Raw genomic sequence first — 26,316 nt, 5'->3', positions numbered from 1 at the left:
TGACAACCGAGTGCTCGCCTGACAAACGAGCCAGCCATTCCGTGAGATCAGAGTCTTCGTGGTATAGGCGAGAACTGATGGCAGCATTCAAGAGAATCCGGAAGGTCTAAACCTTGTCTGTGGTATTCTGAGTAGGATTCAATGATTGAATGACTGTGACGTGCTTCAAACTCCTAGCAGGCGGGGCGTTAGTGACAGACGCAAAAGAATCACTGGATTCTATTCCGGCCTGACTGAGAACCGACAGCTGATTAGCCATATGCTATGACAGAGCATGGGAACATTTTCACTGAGAGGATGGGAGGTAGCCACTGACAACGGTGAAACCCTACATAAGCTTGCCATGGAAAGGAGTAAGAAGGATTGGATGAAGACAGTAGGAAAGCAGAGAGACGGAAGGGAAGGCATCTTCATACGCTTATCTGAAGTTCCTACCAATGAATTACATAAGTACCTCTATCTTTATCTTTATGCTTTATTCATATATTACTATACCCAATTGAGTCTGCCTGACTAAGATTTACAAGGTGACCATAGCTTGCTTCATACCAACAATCTCCGTGGGATCGACCCTTACTCGCGTAAGGTATTACTTGGACGACCCAGTGCACTTGCTGGTTAGTTGTGCAAAGTTGTGTAGTGATCACAATTTCGCGCACCAAGTTTTTGGCGCCGTTGTCGGGGATTGTTTTGTGTATGGACAACTGACGGTTCATCTTGTTGCTTAGATTAGGTATTTTTCTTCAGAGTTCTTAAAAATGAATTCTAGTGTTTCAAGGTGATGTTCTTATCATCACCAAAGCTGATTAATCTTCATCAATTTAGCTCTTGAATGCAATGTCCTGCTGAAGCTTGGCTAGCTATGTCTAATTCCTTTAGACTAAAGCTTTAGACTAACATTGCATGATTCCTGGAATTCTCATTAAGAATTTTGATACCTTTGTTTTTCTTTTCCATATAATTTTCGAAAAAAAAAAACACAAAAAAATTACAAAATCATAAAAACCAAAAAGATTTTATGTTTCTTGTTTAAATCTAGTGTCTAATTTTAAGTTTGGTGTCTTGCATGTATTGTTTATTTGATCTTGGTTCTATTTTCAAGTCAATAGTACAGGGAACTGAAGATTCAGAACATGCAGCAGTGGAATTACACAGAAAAAGCTGGGCGTTCAAAATGCCCAGTGAAGAAGGACAGACTGGCGTTTAAACGCCAGCCAGGGTGCCTGGTTGGGCGTTTAACGCCCCAAAAGGTAGCATTTTGGGCGTTAAACGCCAGAATGGATACCATTCTGGGCGTTTAACGCCAGGATGGCACAAGGGGAAGAATTTTGTTTTCAAATCAATTTTTTTTCAAGTTTTCAAAGTTTTTCAAAATCAAATCTTTTCAATCAAATGTTTTCAAAATCAATTTATTTCCTTTTTCAAAGATACTTGCTAACAATTAATAATTTGATTGAACATTCCAAGTATGTTGCCTTTTCTGTTGAGAAAGGTTTAATGTTTGAATCATATCTTTTCTTGTTAGGTAAGTCATTAATTTTTAAAATCAAATCTTTTTAAAATTGTTTTCAAATCATATTTTCTCAATCATATCCTTTTTAAAACCAATCATATCTTCTTAACCTCATCTTTTTCAAAATAGTTTTCAATCAAATCTTTTTGACTTCTAATTTCAAAATCTTTTTCAAAAATCACTTGATTTCTTTCCCACTCTTATTTTCGAAAATTAATTAGTGTTTTTCAAAAATGTTTTCAAAATCTTTTACTTAATTTTCGAAAATTACTTCCCTTCTTCTCACATCCTTCTATTTATGGACTAACAATATTCCTTAATGCAAAATTCGAACTCCATCTTCTTTGATAAGTTCGAATTTTCTACTTCTGTCTTCTACTTTTCTTTTCCTCTGACACCTAAAGGAATCTCTATACTGTGACATAGAGGATTCCACATTTTCTTGTTCTCTTCTCTTTCATATGAGCAGAAACAAAGACAAAGGCATTCTTGTTGAAGCTGACCCTGAACCTGAAAGGACCTTGAAGCGAAAGCTAAGAGAAGCTAAGGCACAACTCTCTGTAGAGGACCTAACAGAAATCTTCAAAGAAGAAGAAGACATGGCAGCCGAAAACAACAACAATGCCAACAATGCAAGGAATGTGCTTGGTGACTTTACTGCACCTACTCCCGACTTCTATGGGAGAAGCATCTCTATCCCTGCCATTGGAGCAAACAACTTTGAGCTTAAGCCTCAATTAGTTTCTCTAATGCAACAGAATTGCAAGTTCCATGGACTTCCATTGGAAGATCCTCATCAGTTCTTAGCTGAATTCTTGCAAATCTGTGACACTGTCAAGACTAATGGGGTTGACCCTGGGGTCTACAGACTTATGCTATTCCCTTTTGCTGTAAGAGACAGAGCTAGGACATGGTTGGACTCACAACCTAAAGAAAGCCTGGACTCATGGGAAAAGCTAGTCAATGCCTTCTTGGCAAAGTTCTTTCCACCTCAAAAATTGAGTAAGCTTAGAGTGGAAGTCCAAACCTTCAGACAGAAGGATGGAGAATCCCTCTATGAAGCTTAGGAAAGATACAAACAATTGATCAGAAAATGTCCTTTTGACATGCTTTCTGAATGGAGCATCATAGGTATTTTCTATGATGGTCTCTCTGAACTATCCAAGATGTCTTTGGATAGCTCTGCTGGAGGATCTCTTCATCTGAAGAAGACCCCTACAGAAGCTCAAGAGCTAATTGAAATGGTTGCAAATAACCAATTCATGTGCACTTCTGAAAGGAAACCTGTGAACAATGGGACTAATCAGAAGAAAGGAGTTCTTGAGATTGATACTCTGAATGCCATATTGGCTCAGAATAAAATATTGACTCAATAAGTCAATTTGATCTCTCAAAGTCTGTTTGGAATGCAAAATGCACCAAGCAGTACTAAGGATGCTTCATCTGAAGAAGAAGCTTATGATCCTGAGAACCCTTCAATGGAAGAGGTGAATTACCTAGGAGAACCCTATGGAAAAACCTATAATTCTTCATGGAGAAATCATCCAAATTTCTCATGAAAGGATCAACAGAGACCTCAACAAGGTTTCAACAACAATAATGGTGAAAGAAACAGGTTTAGCAATGGCAAGCCTTTTCCATCATCTTCTCAGCAACAGACAGAGAATTCTAAGCAGAACCACTCTGACTTAGCAACCATGGTCTCTGATCTAATCAAAACCACTCAAAGTTTCATAACTGAAACAAGGTCCTCCATTAGGAATTTGGAGGCACAAGTGGGACAGCTGTGCAAGAAAATTACTGAACTCCCTCCTAGTACTCTTCCAAGCAATACAGAAAAAAATCCAAAAGGAGAGTGCAAGGCCATCAACATGGCCGAATTTGGAGAGGAAGGAGAGGCAGTAAACGCCACTGAGGAAGACCTCAATGGGCGTGCACTGACCTCCAATGAGTTCCCTAATGAGGAACCATGGGAATCTGAGGCTCAAAATGAGACCATAGAGATTCCATTGGACTTACTTCTGCCATTCATGAGCTCTGATGAGTATTCCTCCTCTGAAGAGGATGAATATGTCACTGAAGAGCAAGTTGCTAAATACCTTGGAGCAATCATGAAGCTAAATGACAAGTTATTTGGAAATGAGACTTGGGAGGATGAACCCCCTTTGCCCACCAAAGAACTGGATGACTGGTCTAGGCAGAAATTACCTCAAAAGAGACAAGACCCTGGGAAGTTTGCAATACCTTGTACCATAGGCACCATGACCTTCAAGAAGGCTCTGTGTGACTTAGGGTCATGTGTAAACCTCATGCCTCTCTCTGTAATGGAGAAGCTAGGGATCTTTGAGGTGCAAGCTGCAAGAATCTCACTAGAGATGGCAGACAATTCAAGAAAATAAGCTTATGGACTTGTAGAGGATGTTTTGGTGAAGATTAAAGACCATTACATCCCTGCTGATTTTATAGTCCTAGAGACTGGGAAGTGCATGGATGAATCTATCATCCTTGGCAGACCCTTCCTAGCCACAGCAAAGGCTGTGATTGATCTTGATGGAGGTGAACTGATCATTCAAGTGAATGAAGAATCCTTTGTGTTTAAGGCTCAAGGATATCCCTCTGTCACCATGGAGAGGAAGCATGAAGAGCTTCTCTCAAAATAGAGTCAAGCAGAGCCCCCACAGTCAAACTCTAAGTTTGGTGTTGGGAGGCCACAACCAAACTCTAAGTTTGGTGTTGAACCCCCACATTCAAACTCTAAGTTTGGTGTTGGGAGGTTCCAACATTGCTTTGAGAAAATGTGAGGGTCCATGAGAGCCCTCTGTCAAGCTACTGACAATAAAGAAGCGCTTGTTAGGAGGCAACCCAATGTTATATTTTATATATTTTTCTTTGTTATTTTATGTTTTCTGTAGGTTGATGATCATGAGAAGTCACAAAATCAATTGAAAAAGCAAAAACAGAATGAAAAACAGGAAGAAAAACAGCACACCCTGGAGGAAGAACCTACTGGCGTTTAAACGCCAGTAAGGCTAGCGGATGGGCGTTTAACGCCCAGTCTGGCACCATTCTGGGCGTTTAACGCCAGAAAGGGGCACCAGACTGGCGTTAAACGCCAGGAAGGGGCAAGAACCTGGCGTTAAATGCCAGAAATGGGCACCAGCCCGGCGTTTAACGCGAGAATTGGCTCAAAACGCGTTTTTGCATGCCATTTGGTGCAGGGATGACTTTTCCTTGACACCACAGGATCTGTGGACCCCACAGGATCCCCACCAACCCCACCACCCTCTCTTCTTCTTCACCCATTCACCAATCACCTCAATACCTCTTCCCCAAAAACCCTTCACCTATCAAATCCCATCTTCTCTTCACCACTCACATCCATCCTTCATAAAACCCCACCTACCTCACCCTTCAAATTCAAACCACTTTCCCTCCCAAACCCACCCTTACATGACCGAACGATGAGCCCCCCTCTCCTATATAAACCCTTCTTCACTCCTTCATTTTCACACAACCTAAACACCACTTCTCCCCCTCTTTGGCCGAACACAAAGCCATTCCCTTCTTCCTCATTTCTTCTTCTTCTACTCTTTTCTTTCTTCTTTTGCTCGAGGACGAGCAAACCTTTTAAATTTGGTGTGGTAAAAGCATTGCTTTTTGTTTTTCCATAACCATTTATGGCATCCAAGGCCGGAGAAACCTCTAGAAAGAGGAAAGGGAAGACAAAAGCTTCCACCTCCGAGTCATGGGAGATGGAGAGATTCATCTCAAGGGTGCATCAAGACCACTTCTATGAAGTTGTGGCCTTGAAGAAGGTGATCCCCGAGGTCCCTTTTTCACTCAAAAAGAGTGAATATCCAGAGATCCGACATGAGATCCGAAGAAGAGGTTGGGAAGTTCTTACCAACCCCATTCAACAAGTCGGAATCTTAATGGTTCAAGAGTTCTATGCCAATGCATGGATCACCAAGAACCATGATCAAAGTGTGAACCCGGATCCAAAGAATTGGCTTACTATGGTTCGGGGGAAATACTTGGATTTTAGTCCGGAAAATGTAAGGTTGGCATTCAACATGCCTATGATGCAAGGAGATGAACATCCTTACACTAGAAGGGTCAACTTTGATCAAAGGTTGGACCAAGTCCTCACAGTCATATGTGAAGAGGGCGCCCAATGGAAGAGAGATTCAAGAGGGAAGCCGGTTTAACTAAGAAGGCATGACCTCAAGCCCGTGGCTAGAGGATGGTTGGAGTTTATCCAACGTTCAATCATTCCCACTAGCAACCGGTCTGAAGTTACTCTAGACCGAGCCATCATGATCCATAGCATCATGATTGGAGAGGAAGTAGAAGTTCATGAGGTTATAGCCCAAGAACTCTATAAGGTGGCGGACAAGTCCTCTACCTTAGCAAGGTTAGCCTTTCCTCATCTCATTTGTCATCTCTGTTATTCAGTTGGAGTTGACATAGAAGGAGACATCCTCATTGATGAGGATAAGCCCATCACTAAGAAAGGGATGGAGCAAACAAGAGACCCATCTCATCATGAGATCCCTGAGATGCCTCAAGGGATGTACTTTCCTCCACAAGACTATTGGGAGCAACTGAACACCTCCCTAGGAGAATTAAGTTCCAACATGGGACAACTAAGGGTGGAGCACCAAGAACACTCAATTCTCCTCCATGAAATTAGAGAAGATCAAAGAATCATGAGAGAGGAGCAACAAAGACAAGGAAGAGACATTGAGGAGCTCAAGCACTCCATAAGACCTTCAAGAGGAAGAACAAGCCGCCATCACTAAGGTGGACCCGTTCTTTAATCTCCTTGTTCTTTATTTTCCTGTTTCTTGAAAATTTATGCTTATGTTTATCCATGTTTGTGTCTTATGATCATTAGTGTCTATGCCTTAAAGTTATGAATGTCCTATGAATCCATCACCTTTCTTAAATAAACAATGTTCTTAATTGAAAAAGAGAAGAATTGCATGAATTTCAAATTTTATAACAGATTAATTATATTGATGTGGTGGCAATACTTTTGTTCTCTGAATGTATGCTTGAACAGTACATATGTCTTTTGAATTTGTGGTTCATGAATGTTGGCTCTTGAAAGAATGATGAAAAAAGGAGACATGTTACTGAGGATCTGAAAATTCATAAAAATGATTCTTGAAGCAAGAAAAAGCAGTGAATACAAAAAAAAAAACGAAAAAAAAGAAGAAAGAGAAAAAGAAAGAAAAAGGAAAGAAATAAAGTTGTGATCCAAGGCAAAAAAAGAGTGTGCTTAAGAACCCTGGACACCTCTAATTAGGGACTTTAGCAAAGCTGAGTCACAATCTGAAAAAGGTTCACCTAATTATGTGTCTGTGGCATGCATGTATCCGGTGGTAATACTGGAAGACAGAGTGCTTTGGGCCACGGCCAAGACTCAATAAGTAGTTGTGTTCAAGAATCATCATACTTAACTAGGAGAATCAATGACACTATCTGGATTCTGAGTTCCTAAAGAAGCCAATCATTCTGAATTTCAAAGGATAGAGTGAGATGCCAAAACTGTTCAGAGGCAAAAAGCTAAAAGCCCCGCCTATCTAATTAATACTGATATTCATAGATGTTTTTGGAATTCATTGCATATTCTCTTCTTTTTATCTTATTTGATTTTCAGTTGCTTGAGGACAAGCAACAATTTAAGTTTGGTGTTGTGATGAGCGGATAACTTATACGCTTTTTGGCATTATTTTTTGTATGTTTTTAGTATGATCTAGTTAGTTTTTAGTATATTTTTATTAGTTTTTAGCTAAAATTCACTTTTCTGGACTTTACTATGAGTTTGTGTGTTTTTCTGTGATTTCAGGTATTTTCTGGCTGAAATTGAGGGACCTGAGCAAAAATCTGATTCAGAGACTGAAAAGGACTGCAGATGCTGTTGGATTCTGACCTTCCTGCACTCGATGTGGATTTTCTGGAGCTACAGAAGCCGAATTGGCGCGATCTTAACGGCGTTGGAAAGTAGACATCTTGGGCTTTCCAGCAATATATGATAGTCCATACTTTGCCGAAGATTTGATGGCCCAAACTGGCGTTCAAAGTCACCCTCAGAATTCCCAGCGTTAAACGCCGGAACTGGCACAAGAATGGGAGTTAAACGCCCAAACTGGCACAAAAGCTGGCGTTTAACTCCAAGAAGAGTCTCTACACGAAAAATGCTTCATTGCTCAGCCCAAGCACACACCAAGTGGGCCCAGAAGTGGATTTTTATGTCTTTTACTCATCTTTGTAATTCTTAAGCTACTAGTTCCCTATAAGTAGGACCTTTTACTATTGTATTTACATCTTCTGATCTCTGGAGATCTTTGAATCTTTTGATCACTGGGGGCTGGCCTCACGGCCATGCCTAGACCTTGTTCTTATGTATTTTCAACGGTGGAGTTTCTACACACCATAGATTAAGGTGTGGAGCTCTGCTGTACCTCGAGTATTAATGCAATTACTATTGTTCTTCTATTCAATTCCGCTTGTTCTTGTTCCAAGATATCACTTGTTCCTCAACTTGATGAATGTGATGATCCGTGACACTCATCATCATTCTCACCTATGAATGTGTGACTGACAACCACCTCCGTTCTACCTTAGATTGGGTGAATATCTCTTGGATTCCTGATACACGATGCATGGTTGATCGCCTGACAACCGAGCGCTCGCCTGACAAACGAGCCAGCCATTCCGTGAGATCAGAGTCTTCGTGGTATAGGCAAGAACTGATGGCGGCATTCAAGAGAATCCGGAAGGTCTAACCATGTCTGTGGTATTCTGAGTAGGATTCAATGATTGAATGACTGTGACGTGCTTCAAACTCCTGAGGGCGGGGCGTTAGTGACAGACGCAAAAGAATCACTGGATTCTATTCCGGCCTGATCGAGAACCGACAGATGGATAGCCGTGCCGTGACAGGGTGCGTTGAACATTTCCACTGAGAGGATGGGAGGTAGCCACTGACAACGGTGAAACCCTTGCATAAGCTTGCCATGGAAAGGAGTAAGAAGGATTGGATGAAGACAGTAGGATAGCAGAGAGATGGAAGGGACAAGCATCTTCATACGCTTATCTGAAGCTCTTACCAATGATATACATAAGTATCTCTATCTTTATCTTTATGTTTTATTCATATATCATCTATACCCATTTGAGTCTGCCTGACTAAGATTTACAAGGTGACCATAGCTTGCTTCATACCAACAATCTCCGTGGGATCCTTACTCGCGTAAGGTTTATTACTTGGACGACCCAGTGCACTTGCTGGTTAGTTGTGCAAAGTTGTGTTTATGCCATGGTATTGAGCACCAAGTTTTTGGGGCCATTACTAGGGATTATTTGAGTTGTGAAAAGTAGTGATCACAATTTCGCACACCAGACCCATAAAGTCAATTCCCCAAACATCAAACAACTCAATCTCTAAGATCCCTTGTTGAGGCATGGCGTATCCATGAGGTAAGTTACCAGCTTTTTGGCAGCTGTCACAGTTACGCACAAACTCTCGGGCATCTCTATAGAGAGTAGGCCAGTAGAAGCCACATTGGAGGACCTTAGTGGCTATTCGCTCACTTCCAAAATGTCCCCCATACTGTGATCCATGGCAATGCCACAGGATCCTCTGTGCTTCTTCTCTGGGTACACATCTGCGGATCATTCCATCTGCACATCTCTTAAAGAGATATGGCTCATCCCATAGGTAGTACTTGGCATCTGAAATTAATTTCTTTCTTTGCACTCTGCTGTACTCCTGTGGTATGAACCTCACAGCTTTATAATTTGCAATATCTGCAAACCATGGAGCTTCCTGGATGGCAAAGAGTTGCTCATCTGGGAAAGTCTCATAAATCTCAGTAGAAGGGAGAGACGCCCCAGCTACTGGTTCTATTCGGGACAGATGATCAGCTACCTGGTTCTCTGTCCCTTTTCTGTCTCTTATTTCTATATCAAACTCTTGCAGAAGCAACACCCATCTTATAAGCCTGGGTTTTGAATCCTGCTTTGTGAGTAAGTATTTAAGAGCAGCATGGTCAGTGTACACAATCACTTTGGATCCCATTAGATAGGATCTAAACTTGTCAATGGCATAGACCACTGCAAGTAACTCTTTTTCTGTGGTTGTGTAATTCTTCTGTGCATCATTTAGAACACGGCTGGCATAATAAATGACGTGCAAAAGCTTGTTATGCCTCTGTCCCAACACTGCACCAATGGCATGGTCACTGGCATCACACATTAGTTCAAATGGTAATGTCCAATCTGGTGCAGAGATGACTGGTGCTGTGACCAGTTTGGCTTTCAGGGTCTCAAATGCCTGCAGACACTGTGTGTCAAACACAAATGGTGTGTTAGCAGCTAGCAGATTGCTCAAAGGTTTTGCAATTTTCGAAAAATCCTTTATGAACCTTCTGTAGAATCCTGCATGCCCCAGAAAGCTTCTGATTGCCTTAACATTGGCAGGTGGTGGTAATTTTTCAATTACCTCTACCTTTGCCTTATCCACATCTATTCCCCTGCTTGAAATTTTGTGCCCAAGGACAATTCCTTTAGTCACCATAAAGTGACATTTCTCCCAGTTTAAAACCAGGTTAGTCTCTTGGCACCTTTTCAGGACAAGTGCTAGGTGGTTAAGACAGGAGCTGAATGAGTCTCCATATACTGAGAAGTCATCCATGAAGACTTCCAGGAATTTCTCCACCATATCAGAGAAGATGGATAGCATGCATCTCTGAAAGGTTGCAGGAGCATTACACAGACCAAAAGGCATCCTCCTGTAGGCAAACACGCCAGAAGGGCAAGTAAATGCTGTTTTCTCTTGGTCCTGAGGATCTACTGCAATTTGGTTGTAACATGAGTAGCCATCCAAAAAGCAGTAATAATCATGACCAGCTAGTCTTTCTAGCATTTGGTCTATGAATGGTAAAGGAAAATGATCCTTTTTGGTGGCTGTATTGAGCCTCCTGTAGTCAATACACATACGCCACCCTGTGACTGTTCTTGTAGGAACCAGTTCATTTTTTTCATTATGAACCACTGTCATGCCTTCCTTTTTGGGGACAACTTGGACAGGGCTCACCCAGGGGCTATCAGAAATAGGATAAATAATCCCAGCCTCTAGTAATTTAGTGACCTCTTTCTGCACCACCTCCTTCATGGCTGGATTTAGCCTCCTTTGTGGTTGGACCACTGGTTTGGCATTATCCTCTAACAGGATCTTGTGCATGCATCTAGCTGGGCTAATGCCCTTAAGATCACTTATGGACCACCCAAGAGCTGTCTTGTGTGTCCTTAGCACTTGAATCAGTGCTTCCTCTTCCTGTGGATTTAAAGCAGAGCTGATAATCACTGGAAAAGTGTCACCCTCTCCCAGAAATGCATACTTCAGGGATGGGGGTAATGGTTTGAGTTCAGGTTTGGGAGGCTTATCCTCCTCCTGAAGAATTTTCGAAAATTCCTTTGTTTCCTGTGGTTCTTCTTGATCAGGTTGAGCATCCTTGAAGATGTCCTCAAGCTCTGATTCTAGGCTTTCAGTCATATTGATCTCTTCCACCAAAGAGTCAATAATGTCAGCACCCATGCAGTCATTTGGTGTGTCTGGATGCTGCATAGCTTTTACAGCATTCAACTTGAACTCATCCTCATTGACTCTCAGGGTTACTTCCCCTTTTTGTACATCAATGAGAGTTCGTCCAGTTGCTAGGAAAGGTCTTCCTAGAATGAGAGTTGCACTCTTGTGCTCCTCCATTTCCAGCACTACAAAGTCAGTTGGGAAGGCGAATGGCCCAACCTTGACAATCATGTCCTCTATTATGCCTGATGGGTGTTTAATGGAGCCATCAGCAAGTTGAAGGCATATCCGGGTTGGTCTGACTTCTTCAGTCAATCCAAGCTTTCTGATAGTGGATGCAGGTATTAGATTGATGCTTGCTCCAAGATCACATAGGGCTGTCTTAGTGCAGGCACTTTCTAATGTGCATGGTATCATAAAGCTCCCTAGATCTTGAAGCTTTTCTGGTAAGCTTTTCAGAATGACTGCACTGCATTCTTCAGTGAGAAACACTTTTTCAGTTTCTCTCCAATCCTTCTTATGACTTAAGATCTCTTTCATGAACTTAGCATAAGAAGGTATTTGCTCAAGTGCCTCTGCAAACGGAATCTTTATTTCAAGAGTCCTTAGATAGTCTGCAAAGCGGGCAAATTGCTTATCCTGCTCCGTTTGGCGGAGCTTCTGAGGATAAGGCATCTTGGCTTTATATTCTTCAACCTTAGTTGCTGCAGGTTTATTCCTTACAGAAGTGGTTGGAGAAGCCTTTTTAGAGGGGTTACTATCAGCACTCTCAGGTGTTTGATTCCTTATTGGCGTTTGAACGCCAGGATTGGGTGGAAAATGGGCGTTTAACGCCAACTTTTCCTCCTTTTCTGGCGTTTGAACGCCAGAACTGGACAGGGAATGGGTGTTTAACGCCAGCTTTCCCCTCTTTTCTGGCGTTTGAACGCCAAGAGTATTCCTTTCTGGGCTCTTACTGTCCTCAGAGGGATTTTGGATAGTGGTTTGGCTATCCTCTGTCAATTGTTCCTTTATTGGCTTTTTGCTACTTTGAGCAGTGTTATTCACTGTCTTCCCACTCCTCAGTTGAACCGCTTGGCATTCTTCTGTTATCTGTTTAGATAGCTGCTGTTTTGCCAGATTCAACTGTGATTCTATGTTCTTGTTAGCAATTTTAGTTTCTTGGAGCATCTCTTTAAATTCTGCTAACTGTTTTGTCATCAGGTGTAATTGCTGATTAAGCTCAATCATCTGTTCTTGAGGACTAGGATCAGTGGCTACTGCCATAACTTCTTCTTCTTTTGTAGAAAACTCATTGCTAGAGTACAAATGTTGATTTCTAGCAACAGTGTCTATAAGCTCTTGAGCTTCTTCAATCGTTTTCCTCATATGTATAGATCCACCAGCTGAGTGGTCTAGAGACATCTGAGCTTTTTCTGTAAGCCCATAGTAGAAGATATCTAACTGTACCCACTCTGAAAACATTTCAGAGGGGCATTTTCTTAGCATACCTCTATACCTCTCCCAGGCATTATAAAGGGATTCATTATCCTCTTGTTTAAAGCCTTGGATGTCCAGCCTTAGCTGTGTCATCCTTTTTGGAGGGTAAAATTGATTCAGGAATTTGTCTGATAACTGTTTCCATGTCTTTATGCTTGCTGTAGGTTGGTTATTCAACCACCTCTTAGCTTGATCTTTTACAGCAAATGGAAACAGTAATGGTCTGTAGACATCCTGATCCACCTCTTTATCACGTACTGTGTCAGCAATTTGTAAGAATTGTGCCAGAAACTCAGTAGGTTCTTCCTGTGGAAGACCAGAATACTGGCAATTTTGCTGCACTATGATAATGAGTTAAGGATTTAGCTCAAAGCTGCTTGCTTTAATGGGAGGTATACAGATGCTACTCCCATATGCAGCTGTAATGGGGTTAGCATATGACCCCAGAGTCCTTCTGGACTGCTCAATTCCACTTAGGTCCATGATGGAGAAAGGGAAATGATATGGATTGCAAGTAGATTATTTATTTTTTATTTTTTTATTTTTTTAAAGTGACCGAAAAAATATAAAATAAAATAAATAGAGAATAAAATAAAATTTCGAAAATTAACAGAAAATAAGATCAAAACAAAATTGAAAACTGAATCAATTAGTTAATTAAAAAGATTTTGGAGTTAGCAATTAAAAATATATGATTGAGAATTATTTTGAAAAAGATATGATTGAGAATATATGATTGCAAATAAAAATGATTGAAAAGATATGATTTTGAAAATCTTTGACTAAATTAATGCAAAATTTCGAAAATTATGAGTAAAACAAGGAAAGGATATTTTTTTATTTTTAAATTTTAATGAGGAAAGAGAAAAACAACAGAACGACACTAAACTTAGAAATTTTAGATCAAAACAAAGAGAACAAACAAGAAAACTTTGAATGTTAAGATGAACACCAAGAACAAATTTTTGAAAATTTTTAAAGTGAATAAAAGCACAAAAGACACCAAACTTAAAATATAAAACTAAACTCAAATAAAAGACTCTAAACCAACAAAAATAAAACAGTCCTAATCTAAGCAACAAGATAAACCGTCAGTTGTCCAAACTCGAACAATCCCCGGCAACGGCGCCAAAAACTTGGTGCACGAAATTGCAATCACACTCTTGCAATCCCGCACAACTAACCAGCAAGTGCACTGGGTCGTCCAAGTAATACCTTACGTGAGTAAGGGTCGATCCCACGGAGATTGTTGGCTTGAAGCAAGCTATGGTTACCTTGTAACTCTTAGTCAGGATATCAAAAATTATCAGGATTGATTGTGAAAAGCAAAAGAACATGAAATAAGTACTTGTTTTGCAGTGATGGAGAATAGGTTGAGGTTTTGGAGATGCTCTGTCTTCTGAATCTCTGCTTTCCTACTGTCTTCTTCTTCAAACACGCAAGGCTCCTTCCATGGCAAGCTGTATGTAGGGTTTCGCCGTTGTCAATGGCTACCTCCCATCCTCTCAGTAGAAATGTTCAACGCACCCTGTCACGGCACGGCTATCCAGCTGTCGGTTTCTCAATCATGTCGGAATAGAATCCAGTGATTCTTTTGCGTCGTCACTAACGCCCCACAATCGCGAGTTTGAAGCTCGTCACAGTCATTCAATCATTGAATCCTACTCAGAATACCACAGACAAGGTTTAGACCTTCCGGATTCTCTTGAATGCCGCCATCAATTCTAGCTTATACCACGAAGATTCTGATTAAGGAATCCAAGAGATATCTACTCAATCTAAGGTAGAACGGAGGTGGTTGTCAGGCACACGTTCATAGTTGAGAATATGATGAGTGTCACGGATCATCACATTCATCCGGGTTAAGAACAAGTGATATCTTAGAACGGAAGCAAGCATGATTGAATAAGAAACAGTAGTAATTGCATTAATCCATCAAGACACAGCAGAGCTCCTCACCCCCAACCATGGGGTTTAGAGACTCATACTGTAGAAGATACAATGAGAAACGTGTAAAGTGTCATCAGGTACAGATACAATGTCAAAAGATCCTATTAATAGTGAACTAGTAACCTAGGGTTTACAGAAATGAGTAAATGACAGAAAAATCCACTTCCGGGCCCACTTGGTGTGTGCTTGGGCTGAGCATTGAAGCATTTTTGTGTAGAGGCTCTTTCTGGAGTTAAACGCCAGCTTTTATGCCAGTTTGGGCGTTTAACTCCAATTTTTATGCCAGTTCCAGCGTTAAACGCTGGGAATTCTGAAACTGATTTGCAACGCCGGTTTGGGCCATCAAATCTCGGGCAAAGTATGGACTATTATACATTGCTGGAAAGCCCAGGATGTCTAATTTCCAACGCCGTTGAGAGCGCGCCAATTGGGCTTCTGTAGCCCCAGAAAATCCACTTCGAGTGCAGGGAAGTCAGAATCCAACAGCATCTGCAGTCCTTTTCAGCCTCTAATTCAGATTTTTGCTCAGGACCCTCAATTTCAGCCAGAAAATACCTGAAATCACAGAAAAACACACAAACTCATAGTAAAGCCCAGAAAAGTGAATTTTAACTAAAAACTAATAAAAATATACTAAAAACTAACTAAATCATACTAAAAACACACTAAAACAATGCCAAAAAGCGTATAAATTATCCGCTCATCAATACCCGACGGGGGACAGTCTAAGGTTTTTGGACTTGTCGGGTTGGCTGGATAACCGACAGATGGACCCCATCAGCCATAGGACAGGCATGCATTATATGCATTTGTTTATTTTGATTGCTATGCTTTTCCTGGGTTTGCCTAATTGATATATATCACCTGCTACCTGTTATACTTGCTATTTGTACTATCTGCTCATTACTTGTGCGTGAACTTGTTGGGTTGCTTGTTTCTGTTGCAATGTGGATAATGGAGGGATAGAGGAAAAAGAGAAATGGTTTGGAGTTAGATTAGGATTGAAATTGAGTAAGTTAGGTAGATTTAGAATACCTACCCCTGTTTATAGCTTCTGTTTAGTAATTATGTTGGATAATTGCATAACGGAGTTCTAGGATTGCCTATGGCATTCTCAGGACCTTATTTATTATACGCGTGGCACTTTTACCATGCTGAGAACCTTCGGTTCTCATTCCATATGGTATTGTTGTTTTTCAAATGTAGGTCAAGAGGCTCCTCGCTAGGCGTCTGAATCCTGGGAAGCAAAGTAGTCCTTGGGTGTATTTTGGTTTACTGTTTGCATATATGTATATATGTATCTAGCTTACTCTCCAAGTAACTTGTGTATGCTGCACTTCATAGGGGTTGAGGGAGAGATAGGAGTTTATTTTGGTATTTTGGTGTATTTTGGGAATACTTATGTAAGTTTATATATATATATATATATATATATATATATATATATATATATATATATATATATCCTCCGGCCAGCCTTAGCTTGGCAAGCTGAGTTAGGGCTAGTTATGCTGTTTCCTTGGCTTTCCTTTATTCTTTTGCTTATCTTTATCATGTCCTTATTAGGCTTCTTAGCACGCAAGCAATCCTTTCCTGAGCATTGCGCTTTTTATTTTGTGATTTTGTTTTACCCGTTTTTTTCAAGGCTCCTAGTTAAATATGTAACAACCCCGATTTTTGAATACGCAAGATCTTTTCTGCAGGCACGGATTTCTCCGAAAGATCAGTAAAGGGAACACCTCTACTGTATCATCAATCATATCAATCCTCATTGTCATTATGTCATCCTTATGCTAGAACCTCTTCTGAGGCAAGCTCGAAAATGCAATCACGAAGAACCTAGTTTTTGAACCGTATCGGTTAGGAATTTTTATTCTGATTTTCTTAAATAGGCTCAGTTTGACAAACTGGACCCAATTCACGAGAGAAGAGAGGTAATAGTATAATATTATCATTATATTAGTATTAGAAGATGCTTGAATGATATTATAAGGTTACCTGGTCAGTTTTAGTTAAGAACAGGAAATCGGTTTAACTGGGTTCACAGTTTACTGGTGCAGCTTAACACCAGCACTCTCTGATGACTTTAGCAAAGCTAAGGCCTCATCATACATGTTCTATTCACATAATAAATATGTTACTAGTGTCATTTATGCTAGTAGCTCAGAAATAATTTCTAGAGATGTTTTTACAAGTGTTTCGATACACCTAGTTTTAGTAGTTATACACCTGAGATATTTTAATATTATTTTAACCCACCTCCAAGCCAACCAATAACAACTCACTCTACACCCCCAGGACACTCCAAGGCTAGTAATTTACTTCCTTTGGACGAAAATGAGAAGAGAGAAACTTTCATGAACACTTAATCTTCAAAGCTTGATTTCTTCTGAACTAAAACTCAAATCAAAACTCCGATTTCACCAAAATGATCCTCTCTTCTTCCTCTACATAACCATATAACATATCAAGGCTGGAAAAAAGGTGAGATGGCTGTCTCCCTCCCTCTTCAATTCGGTTTTCAAGGAAAACCATGCAAAACATGTGTTTTCTTGATGTTTTTCCTTAAGAATCATGCTTAATTTGACTTGAGGGCCAAGAAACGTTAATTTCCAGCAAGTCTAAGGTGAGATATCCCTTCCTAACGTGCTGAGATAGATTTGGTTAGTTGAGGGTTTTTGGATTTAAGTTGTTCTTGATGTGATTTAAAGTTGTGTTTGAGATGTGTGATTATGATATGGTTTGGTTATGCTTGAAATTGATTGCTTCTATGAGTTATTCTTGGTGAAAGTTTGTTGAAATTTTGATGAAATTTGATGATATTCAAGCAATGAATGTTGTTCTTGAGGGCTTCTGGAAAAACGAACCCTAGAGCTTAAATTGGGGTTTAATTTGTGTTAAAATCATGTGGAAAAGATGGGGTTTTAGTGGCTGGAAATTTATTATGAATTTTGGTAAAAATTGGTTGCTGAAAAGATTGAAAAACGGGTAAAAACAGAGAAAGAATATAAAGAATTTATGAAGAACATGAAGAACACTTTGAGTGTGGTGAAGAACAATGAAGAGCACCTTTTGATTCATAAAAGGGCAAGGAAGTAATTAATTTGGTGTTTGGGGGTTATTTTGTAATTTCTGAAAGATAGGGTGGTTAAAGTAGAAACATTAAAAGTTACAGATGGTAAAAAGTGAATTTTAAAGGTTAAAAGTAAAAGGTAAGTTAATTTTTCGAAAATTAATGATAAAATAATAAATAATAAAAAATATTAAATAATAATATTTAATTAAAAAATAATATTTTAATAAAAATAATAAAATAATGCGGAAAAGGCAGTTTTTTGTAAAAGCTTTAGAAAGACAACTTTAAGTGCAGAATCTCATAATTACCTTCATAAAACACTTAGGAAGTGGTAATAACATGTTAATGAGGCAAAGATAAAAGAGATAAAAAGTTGAAGAAAAGATAAAAGTCGAAGAAAAAGTCTGTAAATTTTTAATGACAGAAATAGACAGAGATTAGTGAATGAACTAGGGCAACATAGTTAGTCCTTGAGTTGCGAATAGGGTTAGGTATTATTTAAAAAGTCAAACTATTTCAGTATAGACTTAATGAACCTATAGTTAGGACATGTTAACTATTCATACCAAAATTTACATAAGCTTTAAATACATATGTTAAATAGAGAAATCAAAGTAGAGTAGAGAAACACAGAGAACAGAGTAATCAGAGAAAAGTAAAGAGATACAGAGAAAAGAGTAACCAGAGTAGAATAAAGGGATACAGAAAAAAGAGTAATCTGATAAAGAGAAATGGTTTGAGTTAAGATGTTGTAAAAGTAAAAGCTGTAAAGTTTGTATAGTATGATTGAACAGAGAAAGAAAGAGGTAATGCATAAGAATGTGAAAGTGATGATGAATAATAAGAATGTTAATAAATGATGATAATGAGAATGATTATGTAAGAATCTGCTGCAGAGAGGCAGTCAGATAGATGGTGGTACGACCACTGATAACGCTTTCTTGGGATACCTTGCTATAATGATTTGCTGTAAGACAGAGTTTGCTTATAGTGGTGTCAAGATTAGTGTGCTCCTGTAAGACAGAGGTTGCTTGTAGTGAGTGTGTTGTTGCTCCTGTAAGATAGAGGTTGCTTACAGTGAGTGTGTTGTGCTCCTGTAAGACAGAGGTTGCTTACAGTGAGTGTGTTGGGCGTATATCGGCTAATAAGTGCCGCCTTGCAAGACAAAGGTTGCTTGCAGTGGATATTGTCAATAGGAAAGCGTTATCCAGACAGAGGTTGCTGGGTAACGTCGGGAGCGGGTATGTAACCGACAAATGAGCTCATTACCTGCACTAGGGCTAGACATGCATCATATTTGCTTGCACATTTTCTCTATTATGATTGTTGTTTGAATGTATGCCTTCTTTGTTTTCATTCTATTCTCTGTGTCTTTGTTTTGTTTTCTTGTATTCTTTTGTTTGTGTTTTGCTTTTTGTTTTCTCTATTTTTTTCTATTTATCTGTTTCTTCTGTCTACTGCTTCTCTGTATTCTGCTATTTACCTGCTAAACAACAAGGAATTAATGAACATAACTAATAACCCCGACCCTACTAAGAACTCCCTAGTTCTTACCCCTTCTCTCTCCCTTTCCCCTTCAGATGGAAGCATGAGTACCCTTCCGTAGTTCGCTGACGATCTTTCCCAAGAAGGATTTTGCTCTAGGTAGTCTTCTGAGTCTAGAGTGAACTCCGTTACATGTTTATATGTATATATTGTAAGGCCAGCCAACGTCTGCACCACGCTTATCTACAAACTTTAGCCTAAGTCCTCTGTATGATGTTGCTATTATGTGGCCACTCGATGAAGTACTTGAGAGACGCTCTTTGATTACGTATGATCGTGCAGAGGAGTAGTAGACGACCTTCCACCTTTTGACGACATTCAACCTGACTCGAGTTTTGAAGACCAAGAACGTACTTTCCCTCGCTTTAGAAGGATTAGATGAGTATAGAGTCTAGGCTAGCTTGGGTGCCAGCTTAGGGACTTATTGAACAAGTCAGTGCCTGGGATGTTGTATGTATATATATGTATATAGTTATTACCTAGCTATATCTAGGGGTGTTCTAACTTAAGATCTTTACCCTAATAAAGGTTAGATAACTAAATGTTGTCAACTGCGTGATATGTATTTATGTGTGGTTGTTTATAACTATTTTATCTATTATTATTTGTGAACTGATTATGAATGATTCTGTTTATCAATCCAAACATTTTCAAAAAAAGTATCTCGCAAAATAACTACACTTTTAACAACGAATCAGGCTCATATTATAAATAATAGATAATAATTAGGAAGACAAGTTGGTAGCGCTCAGTTTCTAATATGATCATGACGTACCAGAAATTGGGTCGTTACAAAATATCTTTTTCTAAATATATATATATATATATATATATTACTATTCATAGAGGTCGTAATACCTTATTGTCTCAGTTTTATGACTTAAGCATAAGATTAAGTAGGGTAGGGTGTTACACTATAGTATCAGAGCAGTTCGTTCCTATAGAGCATGAGGACAGACTGATTATGTTACTGTGCATTCTTTGTGTATGTGTCTATGTGCTATTAGGATATTGATGAGCGGATAATTTATACGCTTTTTGGCATTGTTTTTAGGTAGTTTTTAGTAGGATCTAGCTACTTTTAGGAATGTTTTCATTAGTTTTTATGCAAAATTCACATTTCTGGACTTTACTATGAGTTTGTGTGTTTTTCTGTGATTTCAGGTATTTTCTAGCTGAAATTGAGGGACCTGAGCAAAAATCTTATTCAGGCTGACAAAGGACTGCTAATGATGTTGGATTCTGACCTCCCTACACTCGAAATAGATTTTCAGGAGCTACAAAACTCCAAATGGCGCACTCTCAACGGCTTTGGAAAGTAGACATCCAGAGCTTTCCAGCAATATATGATATTCCATACTTTGTTCGAGCTTAGATGACACAAACTGGCATTCAACGCTAGTTCCATGCTACATTCTGGAGTAAAACGCTAGAAACACGTATCAAACCAGAGTTAAACGCCAAAAAACACGTTACAACTTGGCATTTAACTCCAAGAGAAGCCTCTGCACGTGTAAAGCTCAAGCTCAGCCCAAGCACACACCAAAGTGGGCCCCGAAAGTGGATTTCTGCATTTAGACTTATTTCTGTAAACCCTAGTAACTAGTCTAGTATAAATAGGACATTTTACTATTGTATTAGACATTTTGGTTCCATCTTTATCTTTGGTCTCTGTTTTAATCTATTGTTCATCTTAGGAGACTATTGATCACGTTTTGGGGGCTGGCCTCTCGGCCAAGCCTGGACCATCACTTATGTATTTTCAACGGTGGAGTTTCTACACACCATAGATTAAGGTGTGGAGCTCTGCTGTACCTCGAGTATTAATGTAATTACTACTATTTTCTATTCAATTCATACTTATTCTTGTTCTAAGATATTCGCTGCACTTCAACATGATGAATGCGATGATCCGTGACACTCATCATCATTCTCACCTATGAACGCGTGACTGACAACCACTTCCGTTCTACCTTAGATCGAGCGTGTATCTCTTGGATTCCTTAACCAGAATCTTCGTGGTATAAGCTAGAACCCTTTGGTGGCCACTCTTGAGATTCCAGAAAGTCTAAACCTTATCTGTGGTATTCCAAGTAGGATTCAAGGATTGAATGGCTGTGACGAGTTTCAAACTCGCGATTGTTGGGCGTGGTGACAGACGCAAAAGAATCAATGGATTCTATTCCGACATGATCGAGAACCGACAGATGATTAGCCGTGCTATGACAGAGCATTTGGACCATTTTCACTGAGAGGATGGGAAGTAGCCATTGACAACGCTAATGCCCTACATACAGCTTGCCATGGAAAGTAGTAAGAAGGATTGAAGGAAGGCAGTAGAAAAGCAGAGATTCAACAGGGACAAAGCATCTCCATACACTTATCTGAAATTCCCACCAATGATTTACATAAATATCTCTATCTTTATTTTATGCTTTAATTATTATTATTTTCGAAAACCTTTATAACCATTATAATCTGCTTGACTGAGATTTACAAGATGACCATAGCTTGCTTCATACCAACAATCTCTATAGGATCGATCCTTACTCACGTAAGGTTTATTACTTGGACGACCCAGTGCACTTGTTGGTTAGTTGTGCGAAGTTGTGACAAGGTGTGATTCACGTTTGAGAGCTCCAAGTCTTTGGCGCCATTGTTGATGATCACAATTTCGTGCACCAAGAATGTGAGTGAACCATAGTAGTGTTCACCAAGTTTTTGGAGCCATTACTAAGAATTGTTCGAGTAATGAAAAGAGTAAATCACAATTTTGCCTATCAAGTTTTTGGCGCCGTTGCCGGGGATTGTTTGAGTTTGGACAACTGACGGTTCATTTTGTTGCTCAGATTAGGTAATTTTATTTTCAAAAAAGTTTTCAAAAATCTTTCAAAAATTTTCTTCTTTTTTGTTTTTCTAAAAATTATTTTCGAAAAATCAAAAAAAATTTATAAAATCATAAAATCAAAAAAAAATATTTTGTGTTTCTTGTTTGAGTCTAGAGTTAATTTTTAAGTTTGGTGTCCATTGCATGTTTTTAAAAATTTAAGCATTTTTCGAAAATTCATGCATGTGTTCTTCATGATCTTCAAGTTGTTCTTCGTAAGTCTTCTTGTTTGATCTTTAAAATTTTCTTATTTTGTGTCTTTTGTTGTTTTTCATATGCATTCTTGCATTCATAGTGTCTAAGCATTGAAAATTTATGAGTTTGGTGTCTTGCATGTTTTTCTTTTCTTAAAAATTTTTCAAAAATAAGTCTTGATGTTCATCTTGACATTCAAAGTGTTCTTGGTTTTCATCTTGGCATTCATAGTGTTCTTGCATGCATCATTGGTTTTCATCCAAAATTTTCATGTTTTGGGTCATATTTGTGTTTTTCTCTCTCTTCATTAAAAATTCAAAAATAAAAAATATCTTTTTCTTATTTCTCTCATAAATTTTGAAATCTTTGGGTTGACTTAGTCAAAAATTTTTAAAATTAGTTGTTTCTTGTTAGTCAAGTCAAGATTTCAATTTCTAAAAATCTTATCTTTTCAAAAACATTTTCAAAAATCAAATCTTTTTCATTTTTTTATTATTTTCAAAAATTTTTAAATTGATTTCAAAATCTTTTTCTTATCTTTATTTCATGATTTTCAAAAACTTTACTAATAATTAATGTGATTGGTTCAAAAATTTAAAGTCTGTTACTTTCTTGTTAAGAAAGGTTCAATCTTTAAATTCTAGAATCATATCTTTTAGTTTCTTGTTAGTCAAGTAATCAATTTTAATTTTAAAAATCAAATCTTTTCTAAAATATCTTTTTCAATCATATCTTTTTCAAAAATTTGATTTCAAAATATCTTTTCTAACTTCTTATCTTTTCAAAATTGATTTTCAAATCTTTTTCAACTAACTAATTGACTTTTTGTTTATTTCTTATCTTTTTCAAAACCACCTAACTACTTTTCTCTTTCTAATTTTCTTAATTAATTAATTGTTTTAATTTTTAATTTTAATTTTATTTCTTCTCTTAATTTTCGAAAATCACTAACCTGTTTTCAAAAATAATTTTCAGAAACTCCTCTCTCTCATCTTCTTTTATTTAATTATTTATCTACTAACACCTCTCTTCTACTCAAGAATTCGAACCCAATCTTCCCCCTTGTGTTTGGATTCTTACCTTTTTCTTCTTTTATTCTCTTATTCTTCTACTCACATAAAGGAATCTCTATACTATGACATAAAGGATTCTTCTTCTTTCTCTGTTCTCTTATTTTTCATATGAGTAGGAGCAGGGACAAGAACATTCTTGTTGAAGCAGATCCGGAACCTGAAAGGACTCTGAAGAAGAAGCTAAATCACAATAATCCAAAGAAAACCTTGCAGAAAATCTCGAAAAAGAGAGAGACATGGCCGAACCCAATAACAATGGTGGAGGCACAAAGAGGATGCTTGGTGACTATACTACACCTACTTCCAAGTTTGATGGAAGAAGCATCTCAATCCCTGCCATTGGAGCAAATAATTTTGAGCTGAAGCCTTAACTAGTTGCTCTAATGCAACAGAATTGCAAGTTTCATGGACTTCCATCAGAAGATCCCTACCAGTTTTTAACTGAGTTCTTGCAGATCTGTGAGACTGTTAAGACTAATGGAGTATATCCTGAAGTCTACAGGCTTATGCTTTTCCCTTTTTCTATAAGAGATAGAGCTAGAACATGGTTAGACTCACAACCAAAAGATAGCCTGGACTCATGGGATAAGCTGGTCACGGCCTTCTTGGCTAAGTTCTTTCCTCCTCAAAAGCTAAGCAAGCTTATAGTGGATGTTCAGACCTTCAAACAAAAAGATGGTGAATCCCTCTATGAAGCTTGGGAAAGATACAAGCAGATGACCAAAAGGTGTCTTTCTGACATGCTTTCAGATTGGACCATTCTGGATATATTCAATTATGGTCTATCTGAGTTCTCCAAGATGTCACTAGACCATTCTGCAGGTGGATCCATTCACCTAAAGAAAACACCTGTACAAGCTCAAAAACTTATTGACATGGTTGCAAATAACCAATTCATGTACACTTCTGAGAGGAATTCTGTGAATAATGGGATGCCTTAGAGGAAGAGAGTTCTTGAAATAGATGCTCTGAATGCCATATTGGCTCAGAACAAAATGTTGACCCAGCAAGTCAACATGATTTCTCAAAGTCTAATGGATGGCAAAATGTGTAACAACCCCGGTTTTTGAGTACGCGAGATCTTTTCTGAAAGTACGGAGAACTCCGGAGGATCAGTAAGGGGAGAAGCTCTGATATATTATCAAGTATCTCAATCCTAATTGTCATTATGTCATCTTTAAGCTAGAACCTTTTATGGGGCAAGCTCGATAATGCAGTTATGAAGAACATAGTTTTTGAACCGTATCGGTTAGGAGTTTTGATCCGGTTTTTCGTAAATAGTCTCAGTTTGACGAACCGGACTCGATTCATGAGAGAAGAGAGATAATAGGGTAATATCATCATTATATGAGTATTAGAAGCTTCTTGAATGATATTATAAGGTTACCTGGTCAGTTTTAGTTAAAAACAGAAAATCGGTTTAACCGGGTTCACAGTTTACTGGTGCAGCTTAGCACCAGCACTCTCTGATGACTTTAGCAATGCTAAGGCCTCATTATTCATGTTTTATTCTTACAATAAATATGTTACTTGTGTCATTTATGCTAGTAGCTCAGAAAATAATTTTTAGAGATGTTTTTGCAAGTGTTCCGATACACCTAGTTTTAGTAGTTATACACCTGAGATATTTTAATATTATTTTAATCCACCTCCAAGCCAACCAATCACAACTCACCCTACACCCCCAAAACCCCCAAGGCTGGCTCATTTTCACTTTGTGGCCGAAAATAGGTAGAGAGAAAAAGAGAGAAAAGTTCTTAGTTCCAAATCTTCAAAGCTTGATTTCTGCTGAACTAAAAGTCAAATCAAAATTCCAATCCGACCAAAATGATCCTCTCTTCTTTCTCTACATGATCATATGACTTATCAAGGCTGGGATCAAGGTGAGTTGGCTGCACCATCTCTCTTTTGATTCGGTTTCAAGGAAACATGGTTAAATATGTGTTTCTTGGTGTGATTTAGGAGGAAAAAGTGCTTAAGGACCACCTGAAAGTTTGATTGAATTAGGAGCAGCAAAACCAGGTAGGGTGTCACGAAATTAATCTTGATTATTTGTGTTTGAGATGTGTGAATGTTGTATTATTTGGCTGTGCTAAAAATTGGTTGCATATATGATTGATTCTTGGTGAAAATTTGGTGAAATTTTGATGAAATTTGATGAAATTCAAGCTTTATGTTCATGTTCTTGGAGCAGCTGGAAAAACGAAACCCTAGGCTTAAATTGAGGTTCAATTTGTGATGAAATCATGTAGAAAAGATGGGGTTTTAGTGGCTGCTAATTTATTATGAATTGTAGTAAAAATCGGTTGCTGAAAAGATTGAAAAACGGGTAAAAACAGAGAAAGAATTTGAAGAATTTATGAAGAACATGAAGAACACTTTGAGTGTGATGAAGAACAATGAAGAACAGGCCTTAGATCTTAAAAAGGGCAAGGAAGTAAAATTTTTGGTGTTTTAGGGGTTGTTTGGTAATTTCTGAAAGTTAGGGTGGTAAAAGTAGAAATATTAAAAGTTACGGGTGGTTAAAAGTGAATTTTAAAGGTTAAAAGTAAAAGTGAGTTAATTTTCGAAAATTTAATAATAAAATAATAAATAATAATAAAATATTAAATAATAATATTTAATTAAAAATAATATTTTAATAAAAATAATAAAATAATGCAGAAAAGGCAGTTTTCTGTAAAAGCTTTAGAAAGACAACTTTAAGTGCAGAATCTCATAATTACCTTCATAAAACACTTAGGGAGTGGTAATAACATGTTAGAGAGGAAAAGATAAAGAAAAGATAAAAGTTAAAGAAAAGATAAAAATCGGAGAAAAAGTCTGTAAAGTTTTAACGACAGAAAAACAGACAAAGACTAGAGAACGAACTAGGGCAACATAGTTAGACCTTGAGTTCCGACTAGGAGTAGGTATTATATGAAAAGTTAAAATGTTTCAGTATAGACTTAATGAACCTATAATTGGGACAGGCTAACTATTCATACCGAAGTTTACATA

At 38.2% G+C, this 26,316-nt stretch overlaps 1 non-coding gene across 1 annotated transcript; it reads right to left on the bottom strand.

Moving 5' to 3' along the window:
- Positions 1-2,517: 2,517 nt before the first annotated feature.
- On the bottom strand, positions 2,518-2,625 carry LOC130963746 (small nucleolar RNA R71). Its single transcript, XR_009079866.1, has one exon. It is a non-coding gene; the product is annotated as a small nucleolar RNA R71 (small nucleolar RNA).
- Positions 2,626-26,316: the final 23,691 nt, after the last annotated feature.

Source organism: Arachis stenosperma, chromosome 2 (assembly GCF_014773155.1).
Source record: "Arachis stenosperma cultivar V10309 chromosome 2, arast.V10309.gnm1.PFL2, whole genome shotgun sequence".
Taxonomy (NCBI): Eukaryota; Viridiplantae; Streptophyta; class Magnoliopsida; order Fabales; family Fabaceae; genus Arachis; species Arachis stenosperma.
The sequence above is the reverse complement of the archived record's forward strand: the minus strand, read 5'-3'. Positions and strand labels throughout refer to the sequence as shown.